This window comes from Erythrolamprus reginae, chromosome 1, assembly GCF_031021105.1.
Source record: "Erythrolamprus reginae isolate rEryReg1 chromosome 1, rEryReg1.hap1, whole genome shotgun sequence".
Lineage (NCBI taxonomy): Eukaryota > Metazoa > Chordata > Lepidosauria > Squamata > Dipsadidae > Erythrolamprus > Erythrolamprus reginae.
The window spans coordinates 316,400,761-316,419,511 of NC_091950.1; positions in this window are offsets into that span (position 1 = coordinate 316,400,761).

The window sequence follows — 18,751 nt, forward strand, 5'->3', positions numbered from 1 at the left end:
AATCAAACTGTCCACTTAGAAAGCAACACTGATTGACGGTCAATTTCACATGCTGTTGTGCACGTTCAACAAAGTATTCAATGAGAATATTTCATTCATTCAGGCCTAGGATGTGTTATTTGAGTGTTCTTTTTATTTTTTTGAGCAGTATATTTTAACATTTGACAAGTATAGCATTACAAGCATTAGAATAGGACAGATCCTGTTACAATTCCATATATCTTATCAGTTGATCTATACCAGGGTTGCCTGTGGGCTGCCTGTGACATATGCCTATGCATGCTGGCTCTGCAAAGACAAAAAACCCCATCATGATATGTTGTGAGATTTTGCCTCTTCTCAAGAACCATTTTCCACTTACAAACCCAAGCTTCTGAAACTGTAACTGGGAAAGGCAGGGGGAAGCCTCCGTGGGGCCTCTGTAGGAATCTCCTGGGAGGAAACAGGGCTGGAAAAGGTGGGGAGAAGCCTATGTGGGGCCTCCGTAGGAATCTCCTAGGAGGAAACAGTGCCGGAAAAGGCAGAGAGAAGCCTCCATGGGGCCACTCTAGGAATCTCCTGGGAGGAAACAGGGCCTCCACCCTCCCTGTGGTTTCCCCAATCACACACATTATTTGCTTTTACATTGATTCCTATGGGAAAAATTGCTTCTTCATACAAACTTTTCTACTTAAGAACTTGGTCACCGAACGAATTAAGTTCATAAGTAGAGGTACCACTGTATGTGAATAAACAGCAAAGCACAAAACCTCGGGGGGGGGGGGGAGAGACAGGCATGATATAACAGCATACACTGTATGCGTAAATTGTAGTTTCATCCTACACTACAGTTTTGCTTCCTACCACCATGAAAGGTGTGTGTGTGTGGGGTAGTACTGGTGTTAGATCAGTAAGTAGTGAAATTACAGGTGGGCAGAGCTGATCAAAAAATTGGGTGGATGATTTCTCTGAATTCAGAAGAACATAAACTCTTCCAACAAAAGACAGAAATTTTCATTAGCAGAGGCAAGAGCACAGTTAACAAAATATGTGGCACTAAACTAGTCCAATTAGAGACTAGTGCCTTATTTGATGATTATCCAGAACTCACAACAACTACTCAAAAATCATAGGGTCTTTGCATATGTTCATCTTGCATACTCATTCCTTGAGCAGGAAGCATAATCAGATGTTGTTCAATGGTTTACATAATGAACTCTCATTATTAAGATCATTCAGAAACTACAGCTGGTCCAAAATGCAGTGGCATGGAGTGTGAGGGACATACCTTGATGCATCCATGTGTTGTTTGTTTGTCTGTCTGTCTGTCTGCTGTCCGTCTGTCCATCCCTCCATCCCTCCATCCCTCCATCCCTCCATCCCTCCATCCCTCCATCCCTCCATCCCTCCATCCCTCCATCCCTCCATCCCTCCATCCCTCCATCCCTCCATCCCTCCATCCCTCCATCCCTCCATCCCTCCATCCCTCCATCCCTCCATCCCTCCATCCCTCCATCCCTCCATCCCTCCATCCCTCCATCCCTCCATCCATCCATCCATCCATCCATCCATCTATCTATCTATCTATCTATCTATCTATCTATCTATCTATCTTTCTATGTGGCCCTTCTCTACAGACTCAGGGTGGCTCACAAACAGTTAATGCTTTCAGGTGCAATTCAAAGTGCTTATAAAGCACTTTATAAGTGACAGCTGTCACTTATACAGCCCTTCAAGACATACAGCCTGGGATATCAGGGATCAAGCAACCAATCATAGCAGCTGGCTTCTAAAACAGATCTTCCCCAGAAATTCATACAGTTTAAAAACATGTCTACACTCCCAAGTCTAGTTATTTGTAGAGTCTGATTATTTTTTTAAGGGAAGGAATGATTACTTTAGTTGCACATGTTTTTCTTCTTTTTCTTTTTAATTATATAAGCTGCCCAGAATCATTTGGGAGCCAGGAGGCTTTCTAAATTAAATTAATTTATTTTTTAAAAAACATATCAAAGGAATTTTCCATGTTATCTTTCATTGGGATTTAATGGAAACAGGGAAACTTGGTGAACTGTAGATCATTAAAAAAAATGTTATGATGAATTTTTTTTTAAAGTCTAGAGTTGAGCAAAATTCTTGTGTACACGTCACCCAAAATGAAGCTAAATATATGACATCCATCATATGGTGCAATATTTATGTGTTTTATCTCTCATCATTCTTTGGTTTCATTGGAAATCTGAAAACCACAAAATACTCATGTGCTATTTTTAACTTATTCTTCTGAAGCAAACATTTTTTGTTAGTGTTGTTAAAAAACAGAAATTGGTTGCATTAAGGCAGAACCTGGAATGGCGTGAAGTGTGAGTGGAAGTTTCTTTAAGGTGGGAATTCACTTAACAGCTATTGTTAAGATTTAATTATTTTATCTTGAGAGGGTCTCTGCTTTAAATAGTTTAATTTGGGAAAAGGTGGTGCCTGTAAGATAATTCTGCGAGGACACTCTTAGTCATTTTTTAGCAAGTGGCAAAGTTGTCTGGGCAGTCAGGCCCATTTAGTCATCAGATGGAGTCCAAGAACTGCAAACTAAATATTCTGGAAAAAGGCAATTCTAAAACACTTCAATATTTATCCTAAGGAAATTACCTGGATCTGTCCAGGAAGTCATCAAGAACACCTTGAAAGACCCTTTACTCTTACTTTATTCTGGAGTAGAAAAGGTTGTGAACTTTTGCCTTAAATCTAAAATTGGAAACAAGAGTAGTTATTGGAAACAAGAGTAGTTATACTAAGGTCTCAGTTCTAATGTGCTATGACAATAAAAATAAACATTTTACTTACACATTTATCTGCTATTGCTCATTTTCTAGATTCATGTCGCTCATTTATGTAAGATTGATTATAAAATTATGTACAAATAATGCATAAATGATTGTTTTGATCAGGTCATTGCAGATCTCCTTTAGTTTAGCATAAGTCATCACTTACATGCCCTTGTATATTGTGAATGACAAAAGATCATTGATTCTACTCCTTGAGCCATCCTATGCATCTTAGTTCAGGTTGTTTTGTAAAACTTGGGTTCTGACAAATCCCAGGATGTTGTTGTTGTTTGTCTCTGCTTTAAAATAAATAATAGACAATTAACACATACAGCTGTTTCCGTAATATATTTAATTCATTCTTTAAAAGCTGCCTATATTGAGGAAAAGAGATTTCTGGGATTAACTGCTACCTGTAAAGAATAGGCCGTATGATATGAACACCTTTCAATTCAAACCTACAATTTAAATTAAAGTCACTCAGTTTAGCTGGGATACTGGAAAGAAGCATTATAGTTTTCCAGGACTTAATTGTAGTGATGCAGAAAAATTGGTTCATTTCATATTTTGATAGAAGCTTCCATTCAATACACAAGCTGGAGTTGTTACTTTAGATATTGGTATTCTTCAGAATTTTGGGACATAGTTCTCAAAAACAGGTGCATATGAAATGTGCATAGTAAAGCAAAATATGTTCAGACACAAACATAATACACAGTAATGGATTTCTAAAGGAAAATTACAAAATATCTGTATCAAACATGTACTGTATTTAATACAAATGTTGAGATCGAATGAAATCATAGGCATATAAAAGAAAAATAGAACCAAAGATTTATTTTATGAAACATTGATAGAAAATGAAGTTTTCTCTTTTCTGTGTTGTGCAGTATCTGAAATTATAATTTTTAATTACAGTTTTATTTTTGCTTTTACTTTTTTAAAAAATAGCCACCAAGAATGACAATAGGAGACACCAAGTTTTCATGACAAGGATCCAGATATTGGCAGGGTACATCAATTTTATCACATTAATGAAACTCTAATATCAGAGCTAGTTTTCCCAAAGCAACAGAGCTGTCATTCAGTGGGAATCTCGTTGACGTTTAAATGCTGCCTATCTCTGCTTCAGTCCATTCATTTTGGAAGAAAATTTATTTGACACCTGAGGGACAAGAACAAATTAAGAGAGATTTTGCTTATGTAATGGACCCAGTCAGGTCTCATATGTGCTGCAGCAAACTGTTCTACCTGCAGGGTGCTCAACCATCATGAAAGCCCTATATTTTACTATTCTTTACATGAATGAAATGTGAAAACACTTCACTCATTTTCCAAAAGCATTACATTGATTGGATTATGTATGGAAGTTACTGAATGAGTTTTTCCATACAGTTATCTTTATCAGTTTTAAAATGTGTATTTTTCTTTCCTGTCAGGTGGAGTTGAAAGTCACTCCCAAGTTTTAAGACTCAGACAAACAACAATGTTTGAATAACTGTGTTTAGGTTTTCAGACTGCAGGGGGCTAAACAGAAAATCAACATTTTAATAAACTTCTCACCAACTAAATTCTCTAGAATAACTTCTGGCTTTATCGTTCACAATTGCAGGTAACGATTCTTAATGAAAATGTATGCTTGAAAAAATTCATTTGTAAAAACAAATGTTCTTTGCGACAGAGGTGGAATGAGAACACGGACACAAAGAGCTGGAAGAAACGGGTCACTCTATTGTTAAACATATTAAAATAACTGATTATTAACTAATAATCAAGACCTGGAGAGGTCAATCATAAAATGGGGCAGAAATTCCTCACAGTAAACATTCCTGGGCAACTATGGGTGTAGCTCCTTGCCGATCAAGGTGAGGGGTGAAACCCATCACCATGTTCTAGGCCATGCTCACAAGGTGTGTAGGAGGGGCTCACTGTCCCATCCCCATCTGAGAAAAGGGTTAGGTGAGTCCCAAGGGCCTCCCCCCTCCAATTGCTCAGGTGGGTTGCCACCCGGAGTTCCTGGTAAAGGGCTGCCCATCACCTCCCAAAAGATGCCCTAAAGGAGAACGTGCAGTTGCTACTGCTGCCCATTTCCACCCCTTACCTGCAAAACACCAGTGACCAAAGGGATAAGCCAATTGTAACCAGATTGAAACTTAACTGCGCTGCACCCCCTAACCAGTCTATCCTCACTCTGCAGTGTGAAGTAGGTGAAAAAAACAGCTGCAACAAAGGTTGAAACTGTAAAAAATTCCTAGTTGGCCCGTGAAAGGTGACCCCTAGAAGCACAGTACAAAATAGAGGAGGGCGGGTGGGTGTTCACTTGTGAGATGACAGCTGGGTCAAAAAGGAGGAGCCCCCCCCTGCACATCCCTATTTATAGGGCTCGTAGAGCATGCCCCCAGCTGTCAAAGGTAGCTTCAGACGGTTGCCTAGGCAACCAGCCGAAGCACAGGAAGTGCTGCCGCGTCTCCCATTGCCAGGCAAACTGGCACGCCCCGCGGCTGTTAAAGTAGCTTCGGACGATTGCCTAGAAAACCAGCAAAGTACAGGAAGGGTTGCTGCCGAAGACTCAGCTGGTTTCCGGGGGCGACGGGGAGATCGCACGCTATCTCATTCAATCTCCTCATGCCAGGGGCAGCACCAGAAGCCGCGATTCTCCACTGCACCCACCGCAACTCCATCGGCTGGCTGTTCATTTCTTTTGAAAAGTGGGAGATAGAGAAAAAAGTAAACAACAAGTGCAAAACCATGTTGCTTTAACATGATAACATGATCTTTCACAACAGAGTTAGAAACCAGTGGTAATGTCCAACTCCTTCTGATTTAAGAACACTACAGAAGAGACTTGGAATTATTGTCCTCTGAATTATGTTTTTCAAACCCAGGTATTATCTGGTAGTCCCAAGTCTCTTATCTTAAACATATTCACTTCTATTTTTCTCTTTCAACTTTTCCCCATGTTTTTCTTAAAAACAAGTCTACCTGTCATCTATTTTACCTTTTTTCCCACAGTCATTCAAGGTGGAAGGGCTTCACAGTCAGCTCCCAAATAAACTATGAGCTATTTGGAAGCTGGAGTGTGTATGTGTTAAAAACTCAGGTTATTTGAAAGTGATGAAAAAGTGTACTGGTGGACTCTTTAAAAAAAAAGCACAGGGAAAAGTAGGAAGCCCAAGGAAAGAAACGTAATAATGAAAAAGATGGATTCTTCCGGATTTCAACCAGCACAAAAGAGCTTTATATATGTAATATAACATTATATTACAGCATTCACAGCAAAAGTAGCTCTGAAAGACATTTAAAATCCTGGTAAACATAAATTAAGTTTATATTTGTGTGTTGTGTGAATGGCAATGACTGATTTTAATACTATGGGGGTTTTAGATTAACTGTTTTAAATTAATTGGATTATGATGTTGCATTTTTTTTATATGTTGTAAGCCGCCCAGAAACCTCGGAGAGGGGCAGCATATAAATCTAAATGAATGAATGAATGAATGAATGAATGAATGAATGAATGAATGAATAAATAAATAAATAAATAAATAAATAAATAAATTTACTAGGGTTTAAATGGCATTCTTGCTTCTGTAATAGAGCTAATAAACTGCTGGAATTTGCCTAAAATAAATTGTAATACAATATTTCAAATAGACAAATTGAGGCAACCTAGTATGGAAAGTATAGTTCAGAAGTACAACAGAAAAAAACAACCCGAGATTATTTTGACAGTGAATTGGGGATTAATAGATGGCAATATTGTATGTTTTATTCACCAGAAATATTTGCCAATGAAGAAAATGCAGTGTGCCTCAATTTACATCATTCTATCCGGCATTGGACGTAAAACTAGGTCTAATATTCTTTCATAGCAAAAATACTTGTTTCTCTGACACACATAGTTTTACATGGAAAAGGCAATAAAACAAACTAGGTTGGTTTTTTAAATTATTATTTATGGGTGAAAATGGACATTATAGTGGAGAGTGTGAATGAAGCTGCTCAAGGAACATATGTTCATATTCTGAAAGACATGTAATTAAAAGAGCTAAATGGGAACAGAAGAAAGAAGATATAATTCAGTCTGAAGGTTGTTCATGATAGTTGTTCCTCCTCCTTAGTTATCAGATCAGCCTGTTAATCATATCCCCCCTTCTGTTTCAAGATGTTTGAAACTTTCCTAATTTGAGTTGGCAGCTCTTCTCTTAATGTTATTTTAATAGACCTTGTCTTGCTTTCAGTGAGCAGTGAAAGCAAAGATTTTCTGAAGAAAGAAAATTGCCTTATCCCTGCTGAGTTGTTGATTTAGTATAGCTATTAATGACTGAACAAAGCTCTTAACATTTTTTTAAAAAGTCTATATTAGAACCAACTGTGGCAATGGAAGTCATCAAAGGTCATGGTGTCATGTATTGAATATATATACTTGTGTTAAGTCCAGCTAAAGTGAAACTAACCTTTAGATGACCCTAACTGTTAACTTCACCCTGCTAAAGTGAAACTAGCCTTTAGATGATCCTAAGGGTTAATTTCAACTGTTTTGGAGGGAAACTTAGAACATTCATGTTTGGGCAGTCTCTTTCTAGTGTTACCTGTATGATTGGTTAAGGACCTCTGGCCCCAGAATGTAAATTACAGGGATTTGCTTGTTGTTCCTCAGTTCAGTTCAATTTGAGTCAATAAATGCTATTGTATCTATGCTGGTCTGTTCATGCCTATTGCAGCCCACTACACAATACATCTGTCAGGCATGCTTCCATTCAAAGTTCAGGAAATAAAAAACCCAACTCCATTGAATAGAGATGAGTACTTTTACTAGACAAGAAGGGATAGCAATACTTCTGTTCTGCTGGGCTCTCTGATAGGAGCCTCCCGAAAATTCAAGGGTACAAATTTCAGACACACACATGTTTGAAAATTCAAAACAATGTTCTTCATCACAAAAGTCAAAATAAACTAAGCACTCTTTTTGTATTGCAAAGAGCACTCTTCCCCAAACAACCAGATAGTCTGTACAATTTCCCTTAAGCAGTCATTAAGTACTTAGCCAGCAGCTGTGGAGAAACTTCACACCCCTTCTTCTTCCAACGAAGTGAGACACACACACACACTGCTCTGCTTTGGTTTCAAAGTCATGAAAAAGCAACAAAGTCCAGCACACAAGATTCCTGATGAAACTGCAACAGATATTCTTCCACAATGGCCAAACCCACATGCTGCTATTTATAGCAGCAGCCCTAATTACTGGAGCCCCACCCAAACACAGGTGGCCTTCCTTATTTCCTGTAATATGTTCTTACTTGGTCTCTTCTACGCATAATTCAGCGCTTGCGTGGATCCAAAATGTCATCATCTGAAGCTATAGAAGATAAGGAAGATTGACTGCCTTGGCTGTGTGCCAAGCCCTCCTCTGCCGAGTCACTCCCACCTTCTTCTTCGTCCGAGGAAACTAAACTCTGAACTGATTCTGTCGGCAATAACACAGGCCTGTGACATGTTGAAGTTTCCCCTGCATCCACCTCCCCATTCCCTGGGGCAGGAACTGGGCCAGAGCCAACCACAACAACTTCTTGTCTAGTACTGAGAGAAAAGGTACTAAAGTTGCATATACAAAGGAACCCCAAACTCGCCCAAGTAACCCCTCTTGGATCAGCCAATCCCAATGTCTCAAGGTATCAGGTGGGTGCGCCAACCATTAGGTCTTCCACATCTGGGCTACTGAAGCCATTGACCTTGAGCAGACTGTAAACAAATCCATGATGCCTAGCTGTAGAATGAGAGAATATCCCACCAGTGCGCCCCCCCCGGCCGCCCAAATACGTACTATGGCAGTTGAGGCAAGCAGGTGAAGAAAAAATTCAGAGGTGACAACATCTCATAAAGATATCAATAATTTGCTCAAAACCAATATCCTAATTGTGGTTTCAATAGCTTGAATGAATGTGTGGTCAAGGAATCAAGTGGGGCATGAGATAATATTGGTATTTTTAATGCTTGCAGATATTCTTGAATATTTCACCTCAAGCAATATGTGATATTAGGAATGTGCAGAAGGAAATTAGCCATTTGGAAAACAAATAAAATAACAACAAAAAATGACCACAAGTTTTAAATCAAGTAATAAGATGCTAGAGTTACAGTTTTGTGGTAAAGATCTGTTCAGTTTATTCTCTGATTCCTTTTAGGAACCATCTTATATTAGATTTTAATCTGAACATAAATTTTTACATGGCTTCAAGCAAGAATCTATATGAGGTTTGTTGAGACCCAACCATTGAAAGATTCCTGTTTTCTTATCAAGAATTCCCAGCAATATCTGTTTATGTACAAAATCAGTTAAAAACTCTGAGATACAAATAATAGAAATTTTCAGTTCCAAAAAGGTTTGGCCTCCTCTAGGACTGACCAGTTTGATCACCTAGCAATACAAGGAACTTGCAGGAGTCTTCTCCAGCACCATAGTTCAAAGGCTTCAATTTATTGGCACTCAGACTTTCTTATGGTTCAGCTTTCAAGAAGTATTACAATATATGGCAAACATATCTCTCTATGAAAGACATTCCAAAATCTGAGAATTATCTCTCAGAAATGTCAATTCCAGTGACAACAAGCTTGTGAGAATGAAAAGAATACCAGAGCATTTCAACAATAAATAATAATAAGACTTCTTTCACTTAATTAATTTCTTAAAAGGAAAAAAAAAAGCTAATTTGGTGCAGTGGTTATTGCTGCTGTTATTTAATTTCATTTTTATGGTCACCAACTGCAGCAGATTCTACATGACTATAAGCAGCAGGAAGATCATGAGTTCTTGTCCTGACTTAGTTCATTAAGGCAACTGGATTGTTTTGGGCCAGTCATACTCACTCAATTCTAAGAAGAAAACAAAGGCAATCCATTTTTTAAAAGTATAGCCTAGAAAATTGCTGGATTTGTTGATGGAATTGCCAGGACTTAAGGCTGACCTGGAAGAATAGGAAGAGAGGAAGAAGCAAAAGAAATGCGCTACCGGTGGCTTAAACCGCTGGCCGAAATTGTCCCCGGAGCAGGGGGATGCTGCTGGCGGCACCACGGAGCCCCGAACCTCCGATTTTCAATAAGTTCAGCTTTTGGCAGCGTGCCAGGAAGGCGCGCTGCATGTTGGGTGCAAGGGGAGGTCCTAGATTGCCCTATTTAAGGGCGATCTAAACAGGACCTCCTCCTTGCTTTGGCTGCCCCTGGAAGCGAACACCCGCCCGCCCTCAGCTATTAACAGTGTATCCTTAGGAGGTCGCTTCGGGGCTGAATAGGAATTTTTTGCAGCCTCCCCTTTAGAGGCCGCCATTTTTTTGCCTATTCCACACTGATGGTACAGATTGGATTGGTTAGGGGGTGCGGCGCACATAGATGTTAGCATAGGCCTCCCTTTGGTCACTGGGGTTTGGCAGGTTAGGGGCATAAATGGGCAATTAGAAGCTACTGCGCATGCTCCTTTGGGCATCCTTTTAAAGGGTGATGGACCGCCTCTCTCCAGGAACTAGAGGTTTGAACAACATCGGGGATTGGAGAGAGGATGTCCATGGGAATCACCGGATCCAATTTCCCACGGGGATTGGAGGGTGAGCTCCTCCCACACAACTAAGGGGCATGGCTTGGATCCAGGTGAAGGTGGCTACCTTCACCTGGTTCAGCAAGGAGTTTTTGCCCTATGTTGCCAAGGAAGTTTCTGGTAGGAATTTCCGCCCCGTTAGTTTTGGCCTCTGCAGGTCCTTAGTTATGTTGAATTTGAATATTTAAATTTACGTATTTAAAGTTACGTTATTTAAATTTATGTTAATTTAATAAAATGACCCTTTATATCTTGAAGTACAAACTAAAGCAATGTTAAAAACATGTTTAATATTTTTTTTACTATCACTCCTTTACTTATCTCCTTATCGTTTATGGTAGAATATGATCTGAACCAGAAACATTGGTGTTGCTATTTTCAGACCCTATATGAATGAAAAATCAACCACTGAAATTAACTTGTTAATTGGTAACTTGTTTTTCTAATGAATATGCCAGTTAGTGGCTTCTATTCATTGCCTGTTTGTTTAATACCCTCCCGCCCAAAAAAACCCCAGCTTCTTTTATTCAGTTAAAAAAAAACTTGCAGAAGGTTGGAGTTGTGCGCTCCAACCACTAAACCATTGGAGCAAAGAATCAGAACAGATTCATAGCCCCCCAAAGGAAAGTTATCATAATGAAGGAGGATACTGAAAAGCTTGAATCTGAATTACAGGGCCAGTCCTATCATTTAAGGAAAGTAAAAATGCTGAACAGGTTGGAAATTTTAATGAGATGCTAGAGGACAGAGCTCTGGGTACCACCCAATGGATTACCACCTTCACCTAAGTTCAGTGGGAGATGCCCTTCGATAAAAGGAATAGAGATTTAACTGCTAATTCTTTGCTTATTATGGCAAATGAAACTGCCTTTTCATCCCCCATCTCAGGTTTCAAAGTATCTTGGGTTGATCCTCATTTCACATGTCCATCCATATTCAGCATGCTGCTCTGGGTAAACTTTACACAGGAAAATAATGATATACTGTATTGACATTCAGATGCAGAAGTATATATTGAACACTTTGCTGACTTCAAAGAAATTAAGTGTATTAAACACACTGATCTCATTAGAATTCGTGGGGAGTTGTTCTCTCTCCTCCCTTAGGCTGCTTTGGAAAGCTCTAGTACAATAACAACATAGCGCAAGAATATGCATCCTGGTTTTTACTGCATTTTGCCAGATGGTTCATGACTAGAATATTGATTGTGTGATTCTATCTGCACTGGCCAAGCGCTCACCTCTTATCACTCTTCTTCTCCTTTTCCATTATGCTGTAAATAGATTGCCCAGCACAATAGAGTCCACAACTACTCAATAGCAGTTCAGTTGCATGAGCCTGTGTGTGTGTGTGTGCTAATATAAAAAGATATCTCAACTCCCAAGAGCAGATTCAATATAAAGATTTGAATTACATTATAAATTATAGTAATGAATAATTCTACCCTTACAACACCCCTTTAAAGCAAATTACTTCAAAATATCACTCACTGCCTAACATTTTTAGGTAAAAGATTTTTAAAAATTAACCCCGTTGCTCAAATAATATTAATTTATGAATAATCTTTGTTGTCTTCAACATAATCAGACCAAATTCACTTACAATGCTTTCCTGAAAGCTGAAGGATACATGTCCCTCTATATCTCCATATTGAAAAGGATTGAGCAAGATAAACCACTCTGAAGCTAAATTTGGTAACAACAATCTGAGATATTTATTCAGAATTTCAGGATTTGGGAGGTAAGCTTCTTCATGAAAGCCTTATATGTTTTCTTAAGTTACAGGGTCAGAGCCTTCTTGGATTCAGCATTGATACATAAGACATTTATATTTCTATTAGCTTCAGAACTATGTTCCTACATGAAGGAGAGAGACTTGGCAAAAATGAGCCATAGACTATTAACCTCAAGTTGGGATCATTATATATTTTTCATTAGATGCCCCATGAAGATCATCTAGAAATTGCAGCTGACCCAGAATGTAACAAGACAAGCAGGATACGGCACTTGTCCAAACTGTATTTAACCCCAGTTCTGCTTATCTGTTGCCCTCTTTCAGATGCACATTTTATTGTCCAAAGCCTAATGGAGTTTAAATCCAAGTTGCCTCTGGGATCACCTCCTGTATAGTCCAACCTGTTCTCCTTGTATTCAATAGATACTTATATCATTCTTGGATGACTTAATGCAATAATGAACTCTCTATAACAGGGCCTTAATTGCATAACAAGCTATTATTGGAATTAATGCTGCTATCTTATAATGATTTTGTGAAAAGCATTTGGGAATGGGAAGCATATCAATGTGTTAAACAAACAAATAATGAAAGGTCATTGTCCTTGGTGATTAGGACACAAGCTCTACAGTATAACTATTGTTTCAAGTAAACCCAAGATGTCTCAGATTGACACCATTTGAATATGGGTTCAACATCTATATAATCTTAAATACAAAGCAGGTTGGGTAATAGTGAATGAACTGTGAAAATATGTGAAAATATCTTATATGTTTTCAGGGTCTTTGAATGTTTCCTCAAAAGTGTTATTTATATAGATGAAGCGAAGGCATAGTTGTAACTTCTCACATAGCCCACTCCATTTTATATTGCTGAAGAGACGGAATAACGACTCGGACACCAGAGCTGGATTTAAACTTGGGTCATTTTTATTATAATAAATTTGCATAATTTATTAATTAAATTAGCATAAATTAGCATAATTTGCATAATCAACATACTGAACTATGACCCGGAACCAAATGGACCTGCAGGGTCAAACAAACACTTCCGGGGCGGAAATGACGTAAAAGGTCAACATTCCTGGGCAACTATGGGCGTAATCGATGCTGGTCCAGGTGAGGGACCTCTCCCTCACCTGAGACCCTGCCATACACTCGCATGAGGGGGGTCCCGCCGGCTCACCCCTACCCTGGGACTTCAATAGCGGGACCCAAAGACAGGTTCCCCCCAAGTGCGCAGGTAGCACCCACCATGGTCTTGGAGAGAACCTGTCAATCATCCCCAAAGATGCCCAAGGGAGAACGCGCAGTTGCTGAAACCACCCAGATTTCCGCCCCTAACCTGCCTACCCAATGACCAGAGGTAAGCCAATTAACCTAATTAAATGCCAACACCCCCTAACCGCCCATCCATCTCCCCAGTGTGGAATGGGCGAAAAAACAGCCTGGCCTAATGGGCGAGGCTGCAAAAAATTCCCATTCGGCCCCCGCAGGCGACCCCGAAGCACACTGCAAAATAGGGAAGGGCGGGTGGGTGTCTGCTCAGGCACCAGGTCCGGGCGAAAAGGCTCTCTTCCCGGCCTGCTGTCCCTTAAATAGGGCCAGCAGGCCCCGCCCGGACCCGACGTCATGCCCAGCCACGTGGGCAGGGCCTTCTCGGCCGAAATCTCGCATCGCGAGATTTCGGCCGAAACCAAGATGGCGGCCGCCATCGGGAGGGCTCGAGTCTGCCGGCCCTCCAGCAAAAGCGCCGGGAAGCCGGTGAGTCGGCCGGCGATATTGCTGAAGAGACGGAATAACGACTCGGACACCAGAGCTGGATTTAAACTTGGGTCATTTTTATTATAATAAATTTGCATAATTTATTAATTAAATTAGCATAAATTAGCATAATTTGCATAATCAACATACTGAACTATGACCCGGAACCAAATGGACCTGCAGGGTCAAACAAACACTTCCGGGGCGGAAATGACGTAAAAGGTCAACATTCCTGGGCAACTATGGGCGTAATCGATGCTGGTCCAGGTGAGGGACCTCTCCCTCACCTGAGACCCTGCCATACACTCGCATGAGGGGGGTCCCGCCGGCTCACCCCTACCCTGGGACTTCAATAGCGGGACCCAAAGACAGGTTCCCCCCAAGTGCGCAGGTAGCACCCACCATGGTCTTGGAGAGAACCTGTCAATCATCCCCAAAGATGCCCAAGGGAGAACGCGCAGTTGCTGAAACCACCCAGATTTCCGCCCCTAACCTGCCACGGAGCGGGGGTCAGATCTCTATCTTGGCCCCCCGACTCCCCCCTCTATCTGCGCCAGCTCACGCAGAGACCTCTGCAGGTCCTGTAAGAAAATGGCGTTCCCCTGTTCTGACAGGTGAACGCCATCGGCCCGGTAAAGCCACGGCCGATCTACAGTGATGAGGGGATGGGCAACTACAATCCCCCCTAATTCTTTGACAGTCTTTCCCACAGCCTTATTCACCCTACGTCTAACCCGGTGGATGGCCCTAAGGGAAATGGCGTCCCTCCAAACGATCCTTGGAAGGATCTCTGACCACACCACTTGCGTGGTGGGCCACAACGTGCGAAGCCGCCGCAGGTCTTCGCGCGCCTGGACGATCAACGGTAGACCGCCAAGCAGGCATAGGTCATTGCCACCAAGGTGCAAGACCAGCCATCTGGGTGCGGCTATGGGCTGCCGACCACCCAGTCCCATCTGGGCGCGACCCTGGGTAGCCGCCCGCCCAGCAGCGCCGGGTACCGCCCTGAGATGCTGCGTACCCAGCAGCGTCGGTAGGAGGCCCTCCCACCGCATACCCCTCCGGCCCATCCAAACAACATTGACCCACCGTCCCAACGACAGCTGGGTCCCGATGGCACTTCTGGCTGCTGAGCGGCCGGCCCAGAAGACCATGCTGTGGCCACACAGCAGCGCCGTCGGTTTCTGCCTGGACTGGGAACCTGGAAGAGGACACACACAGAGAGGTTACCTAGCCTAAACCCTGCCCCGGATCCTCAGCGGGCCTAACATAACCCAAATATGCCGCTGACCGCCAGCGGCCGATCTCCTGAATCCGTTGGGCCGGGAGACCAGAAAGTGCCGCGCTAGTGGCGGCGCCAATACGGAACGAATGCGTTCCATAACCGGCGGGATCCATGCCTACCTGAGACATAGCCTTAGACACTATCGCCCAGAATTGATACCGGGTCAGGGGGGAACCATCCTGGTGTATAAAAAGGTACCCATGCCCTGACCCACGCAAAACACAAAATTGCTGCAAAGCAGCCACCGGGCAAACAGACTTATCGGTGGCTGCACTAAGTTCAAGTCTAACCCCTCTGTGTAACTGATCTGTCTTGGAGTGTCTCACCAAAAGGGAGACACCCCCCTGTCTAAAGGACAGATCAGCGAGCTGGAAGGCGCGGAGCGACAAGTCAGACTGCGAGGAGGCCATTGCCTCGCTGACCCTGAGGGCCCCGAAAAACATAACGCAAGTCGCTGCCCTGAACAGCCGAGCCTCATAAGGAGAGGCACACAGACTGCCAAACATCTGATTAATCAGAGACAGCTGCTGAACCGTCAGGGCCCGACGAGCGTCAGCGGGAAACCCCTGTCGCTCCCTCACCCAACCTTCCAGCATCCTCCGGATGCGAAAATCACCCGTAAAATCACCAAACCCCCCCGCCTTGGACAGAAAGGCGAGGCCGGCTAACCTAGCCCTGATAGTCCTCACTGAAAGGCCACGCCCCTTCAGCAGGACACAGAATTCAGCTAGGTGCTCAACCGGGGCAGGCCAGCAATGAGGGTAACCCTTACCCAGCCTGAAATCCCCAAACTCCTTACCTGCACGCTGATAAGCTCGCAGGGTACTAGGAGCTACCGATAAGGCGATCGCCCTGGAGGCCTCATCTCTCCAGCTCTCGAGAGCCCGCCCAGGCTCCACAGGTGGGCTGGAAACACCTCCGGCGACTCTCGGGCCCACGGGGCCAGGGTCCGAAACCTGGACAACTGACCACGGGACAAGGCGTCAGCCACCCCGTTATCTAAACCAGGGACGTGCCTAGCCAAAAACAAAGCGTTCAAAGACAAGGACCTGTGCACAAAATGGCGGACAAGCCGCATCACCCTGTCACTCTTAGAGGACAGGGCGTTCACAACATGGACAACCGCTAGATTGTCACACCAAAAATGCACAGTCTTATCCCTGAACTGCTCCCCCCAGAGCTCTAAGGCCACTATTAAGGGGAAAAGCTCCAAAAAGGTTAAGTCCTTAACCAATGAACAGGCACTCCATTCCGGAGGCCATGCCGACCAGCACCACTGGTCACCTAACACTACCCCAAAACCGCAAGTCCCTGCGGCGTCGGAACACAGCTGCAGCTCCGCTTCCAAAAGAAGCTCCTGCCGCCAAAACGACAACCCGTTAAAACGTTCCAAAAACTCCCGCCACACGCAGAGGTCAGCCCTGACCCCTGCACATAAGCGGGTACGATGGTGGGGCAAACTCAGCCCCTTCATCGCATCATACAACCGGCGAGAAAAAGCCCTACCGGGCACCACTACCCGACAGGCAAAATTAAGAATCCCAGCCAACTCCTGGAGCTGCCGAAGAGTAACCTTCCTGCAGCCCAGGACCGCATCAAGTTTGGACCTGATCTTAATCAACTTATCCAGGGGCAATCTGGAAGATTGCTCCACTGAATCCAATTCAATACCCAGGAAGGTAATCCTGGTGGCAGGGCCTTCGGTCTTCTCGGAGGCTAAAGGCACCCCCAATTGAGCACAAAGGGCTTCGAAGTCCCGCATCAAAGCAAAGCATTGCTCAGATTGCGCAGACCCGGCCACCAAGAAATCATCAAGGTAATGAACGACAGACCCCAGGCCACTCCGCCTCCTGAGCACCCACTCGAGGAAGGTACTAAAGCTCTCAAAGAGGGAGCAGGAAATAGAGCAGCCCATCGGCAATGCCCTATCCACATAAAACCCACCTTCGAAATGGAAGCCCAGCAGCTCGAAGTCGCCTGGGTGAATGGGGAGGAGCCGAAATGCCGACTTAATGTCGCATTTACCCATAAGGGCTCCCACCCCACACTCCCTAACCATAGCCACGGCCGCATCAAAGGATGCGTACCGGACGGAACAAAGCTCGTCAGGAATGAAGTCATTCACTGACTCCCCTTTTGGAAAAGACAAATGGTGAATCAACCTAAATTCACCACTCGCCTTTTTGGGGACCACACCTAAGGGGGACACACGAAGATTCGGAAAGGGCGGCTCCGGGAAGGGCCCAAGGACCCTGCCCTCGGCCACCTCCTTTCGAATCTTAGCCCGTACAATGTCTTCATGCCCGACAACCGACCTGAGGTTGTCGGACATGAAGGCCCTCCTAATACCCACATAAGGGATCCTAAATCCCTCAGAGAAGCCCCTCAAGAGCAACTCGGCTCTCGGGCGAGGGTGGTAGTCGATCAACCAACCCTCTAGCACATAAACATTAATTGGGCTGGGCCCCTTTTCCCCCAGCTGGAGGGGGAGGTTTTCCTGGACCCCCGCCCTTCTTCTCCGCCCCCTTCTTGGGGCGGGGACAGACTGAAGCTGCATGGGACCCCCCACAATTCCCGCAGGCATGCTTGTATTTACAAAAGGGACGAAAACACGCCCCTTTTGCAGCAAACTCATGACAAGCGGGCGAGGCCCCCTTGCCAGCCACACCAGGAGTCGCCTTGGCCGGCGAAGCCGCGCCGGGCTCCTCCTCCATAAAGTGCCCACTATCCGTGCGCTCACACCCTTCCTTCCCGGACATATGCGTGGCCCGGAACCACAGGTCCGGGACCACCATATCCCACGGCAAGTTGGGCTCCACAGACATCCTCATGCGGAAACCCTTATCATAATGGCGCCAGATGGTGCCCTTATATTCAAAATGGGCCCTGGCGATTAAGTCTATATACTTAAACATGGCAGAGGCCATAGCCGGCTGCCGTTGTATCACTACCGACCCATAGGTAAGAAAGGCATACAGCCATGAGCTGAAGCATTTCGTTACCTTGGTCTTCTTCGTTTTCTCCCCCGGGACGATCTCCTTCTCCTGTTTGGGAACCTCGCGGTTCAACAGCGAAAAGAGATCCACATACTCGCCCCGCCAAATAGCCTCCTTGACCGACGGGTGAAGGTGGCAACCTAGAGGGGTGGATGGAAGCCCGCACGGTATGGCCCCCGCTTTAATACAAGCGAAGGGGTCCCACACCGAGTTGGCCGCCACACCAAACACACCCGCCCCATGGGGATAGGGGAAAACCGGGAGCGGGGGCATGACAGGAGGGGCCGGAGGAACCCACCCCCCTGCCCCGGACACCGCTGGTGTCCCCACAGGACCCGTCCCAGACACCGTAGCAGCGCTGGCCGCCGGCGGCCCCGGAGGAGGTACCGGCGGAGCCCACACCTGCCCACAGGTGCCCGCGGGGGACCCCAAAAAGCTGGACCCACTCCCGACCCCCGCCGGGGGAAAACCCGGGGCGGGGGGAGGAAGAAAAGACAGGGATGTGTTGTGTGGTGCAGCCTCACCTGCCCCGTACGGGGTTGAAGACATCCACGGGGGGCCCAATGGTGCGGGGCCCGGGAAAG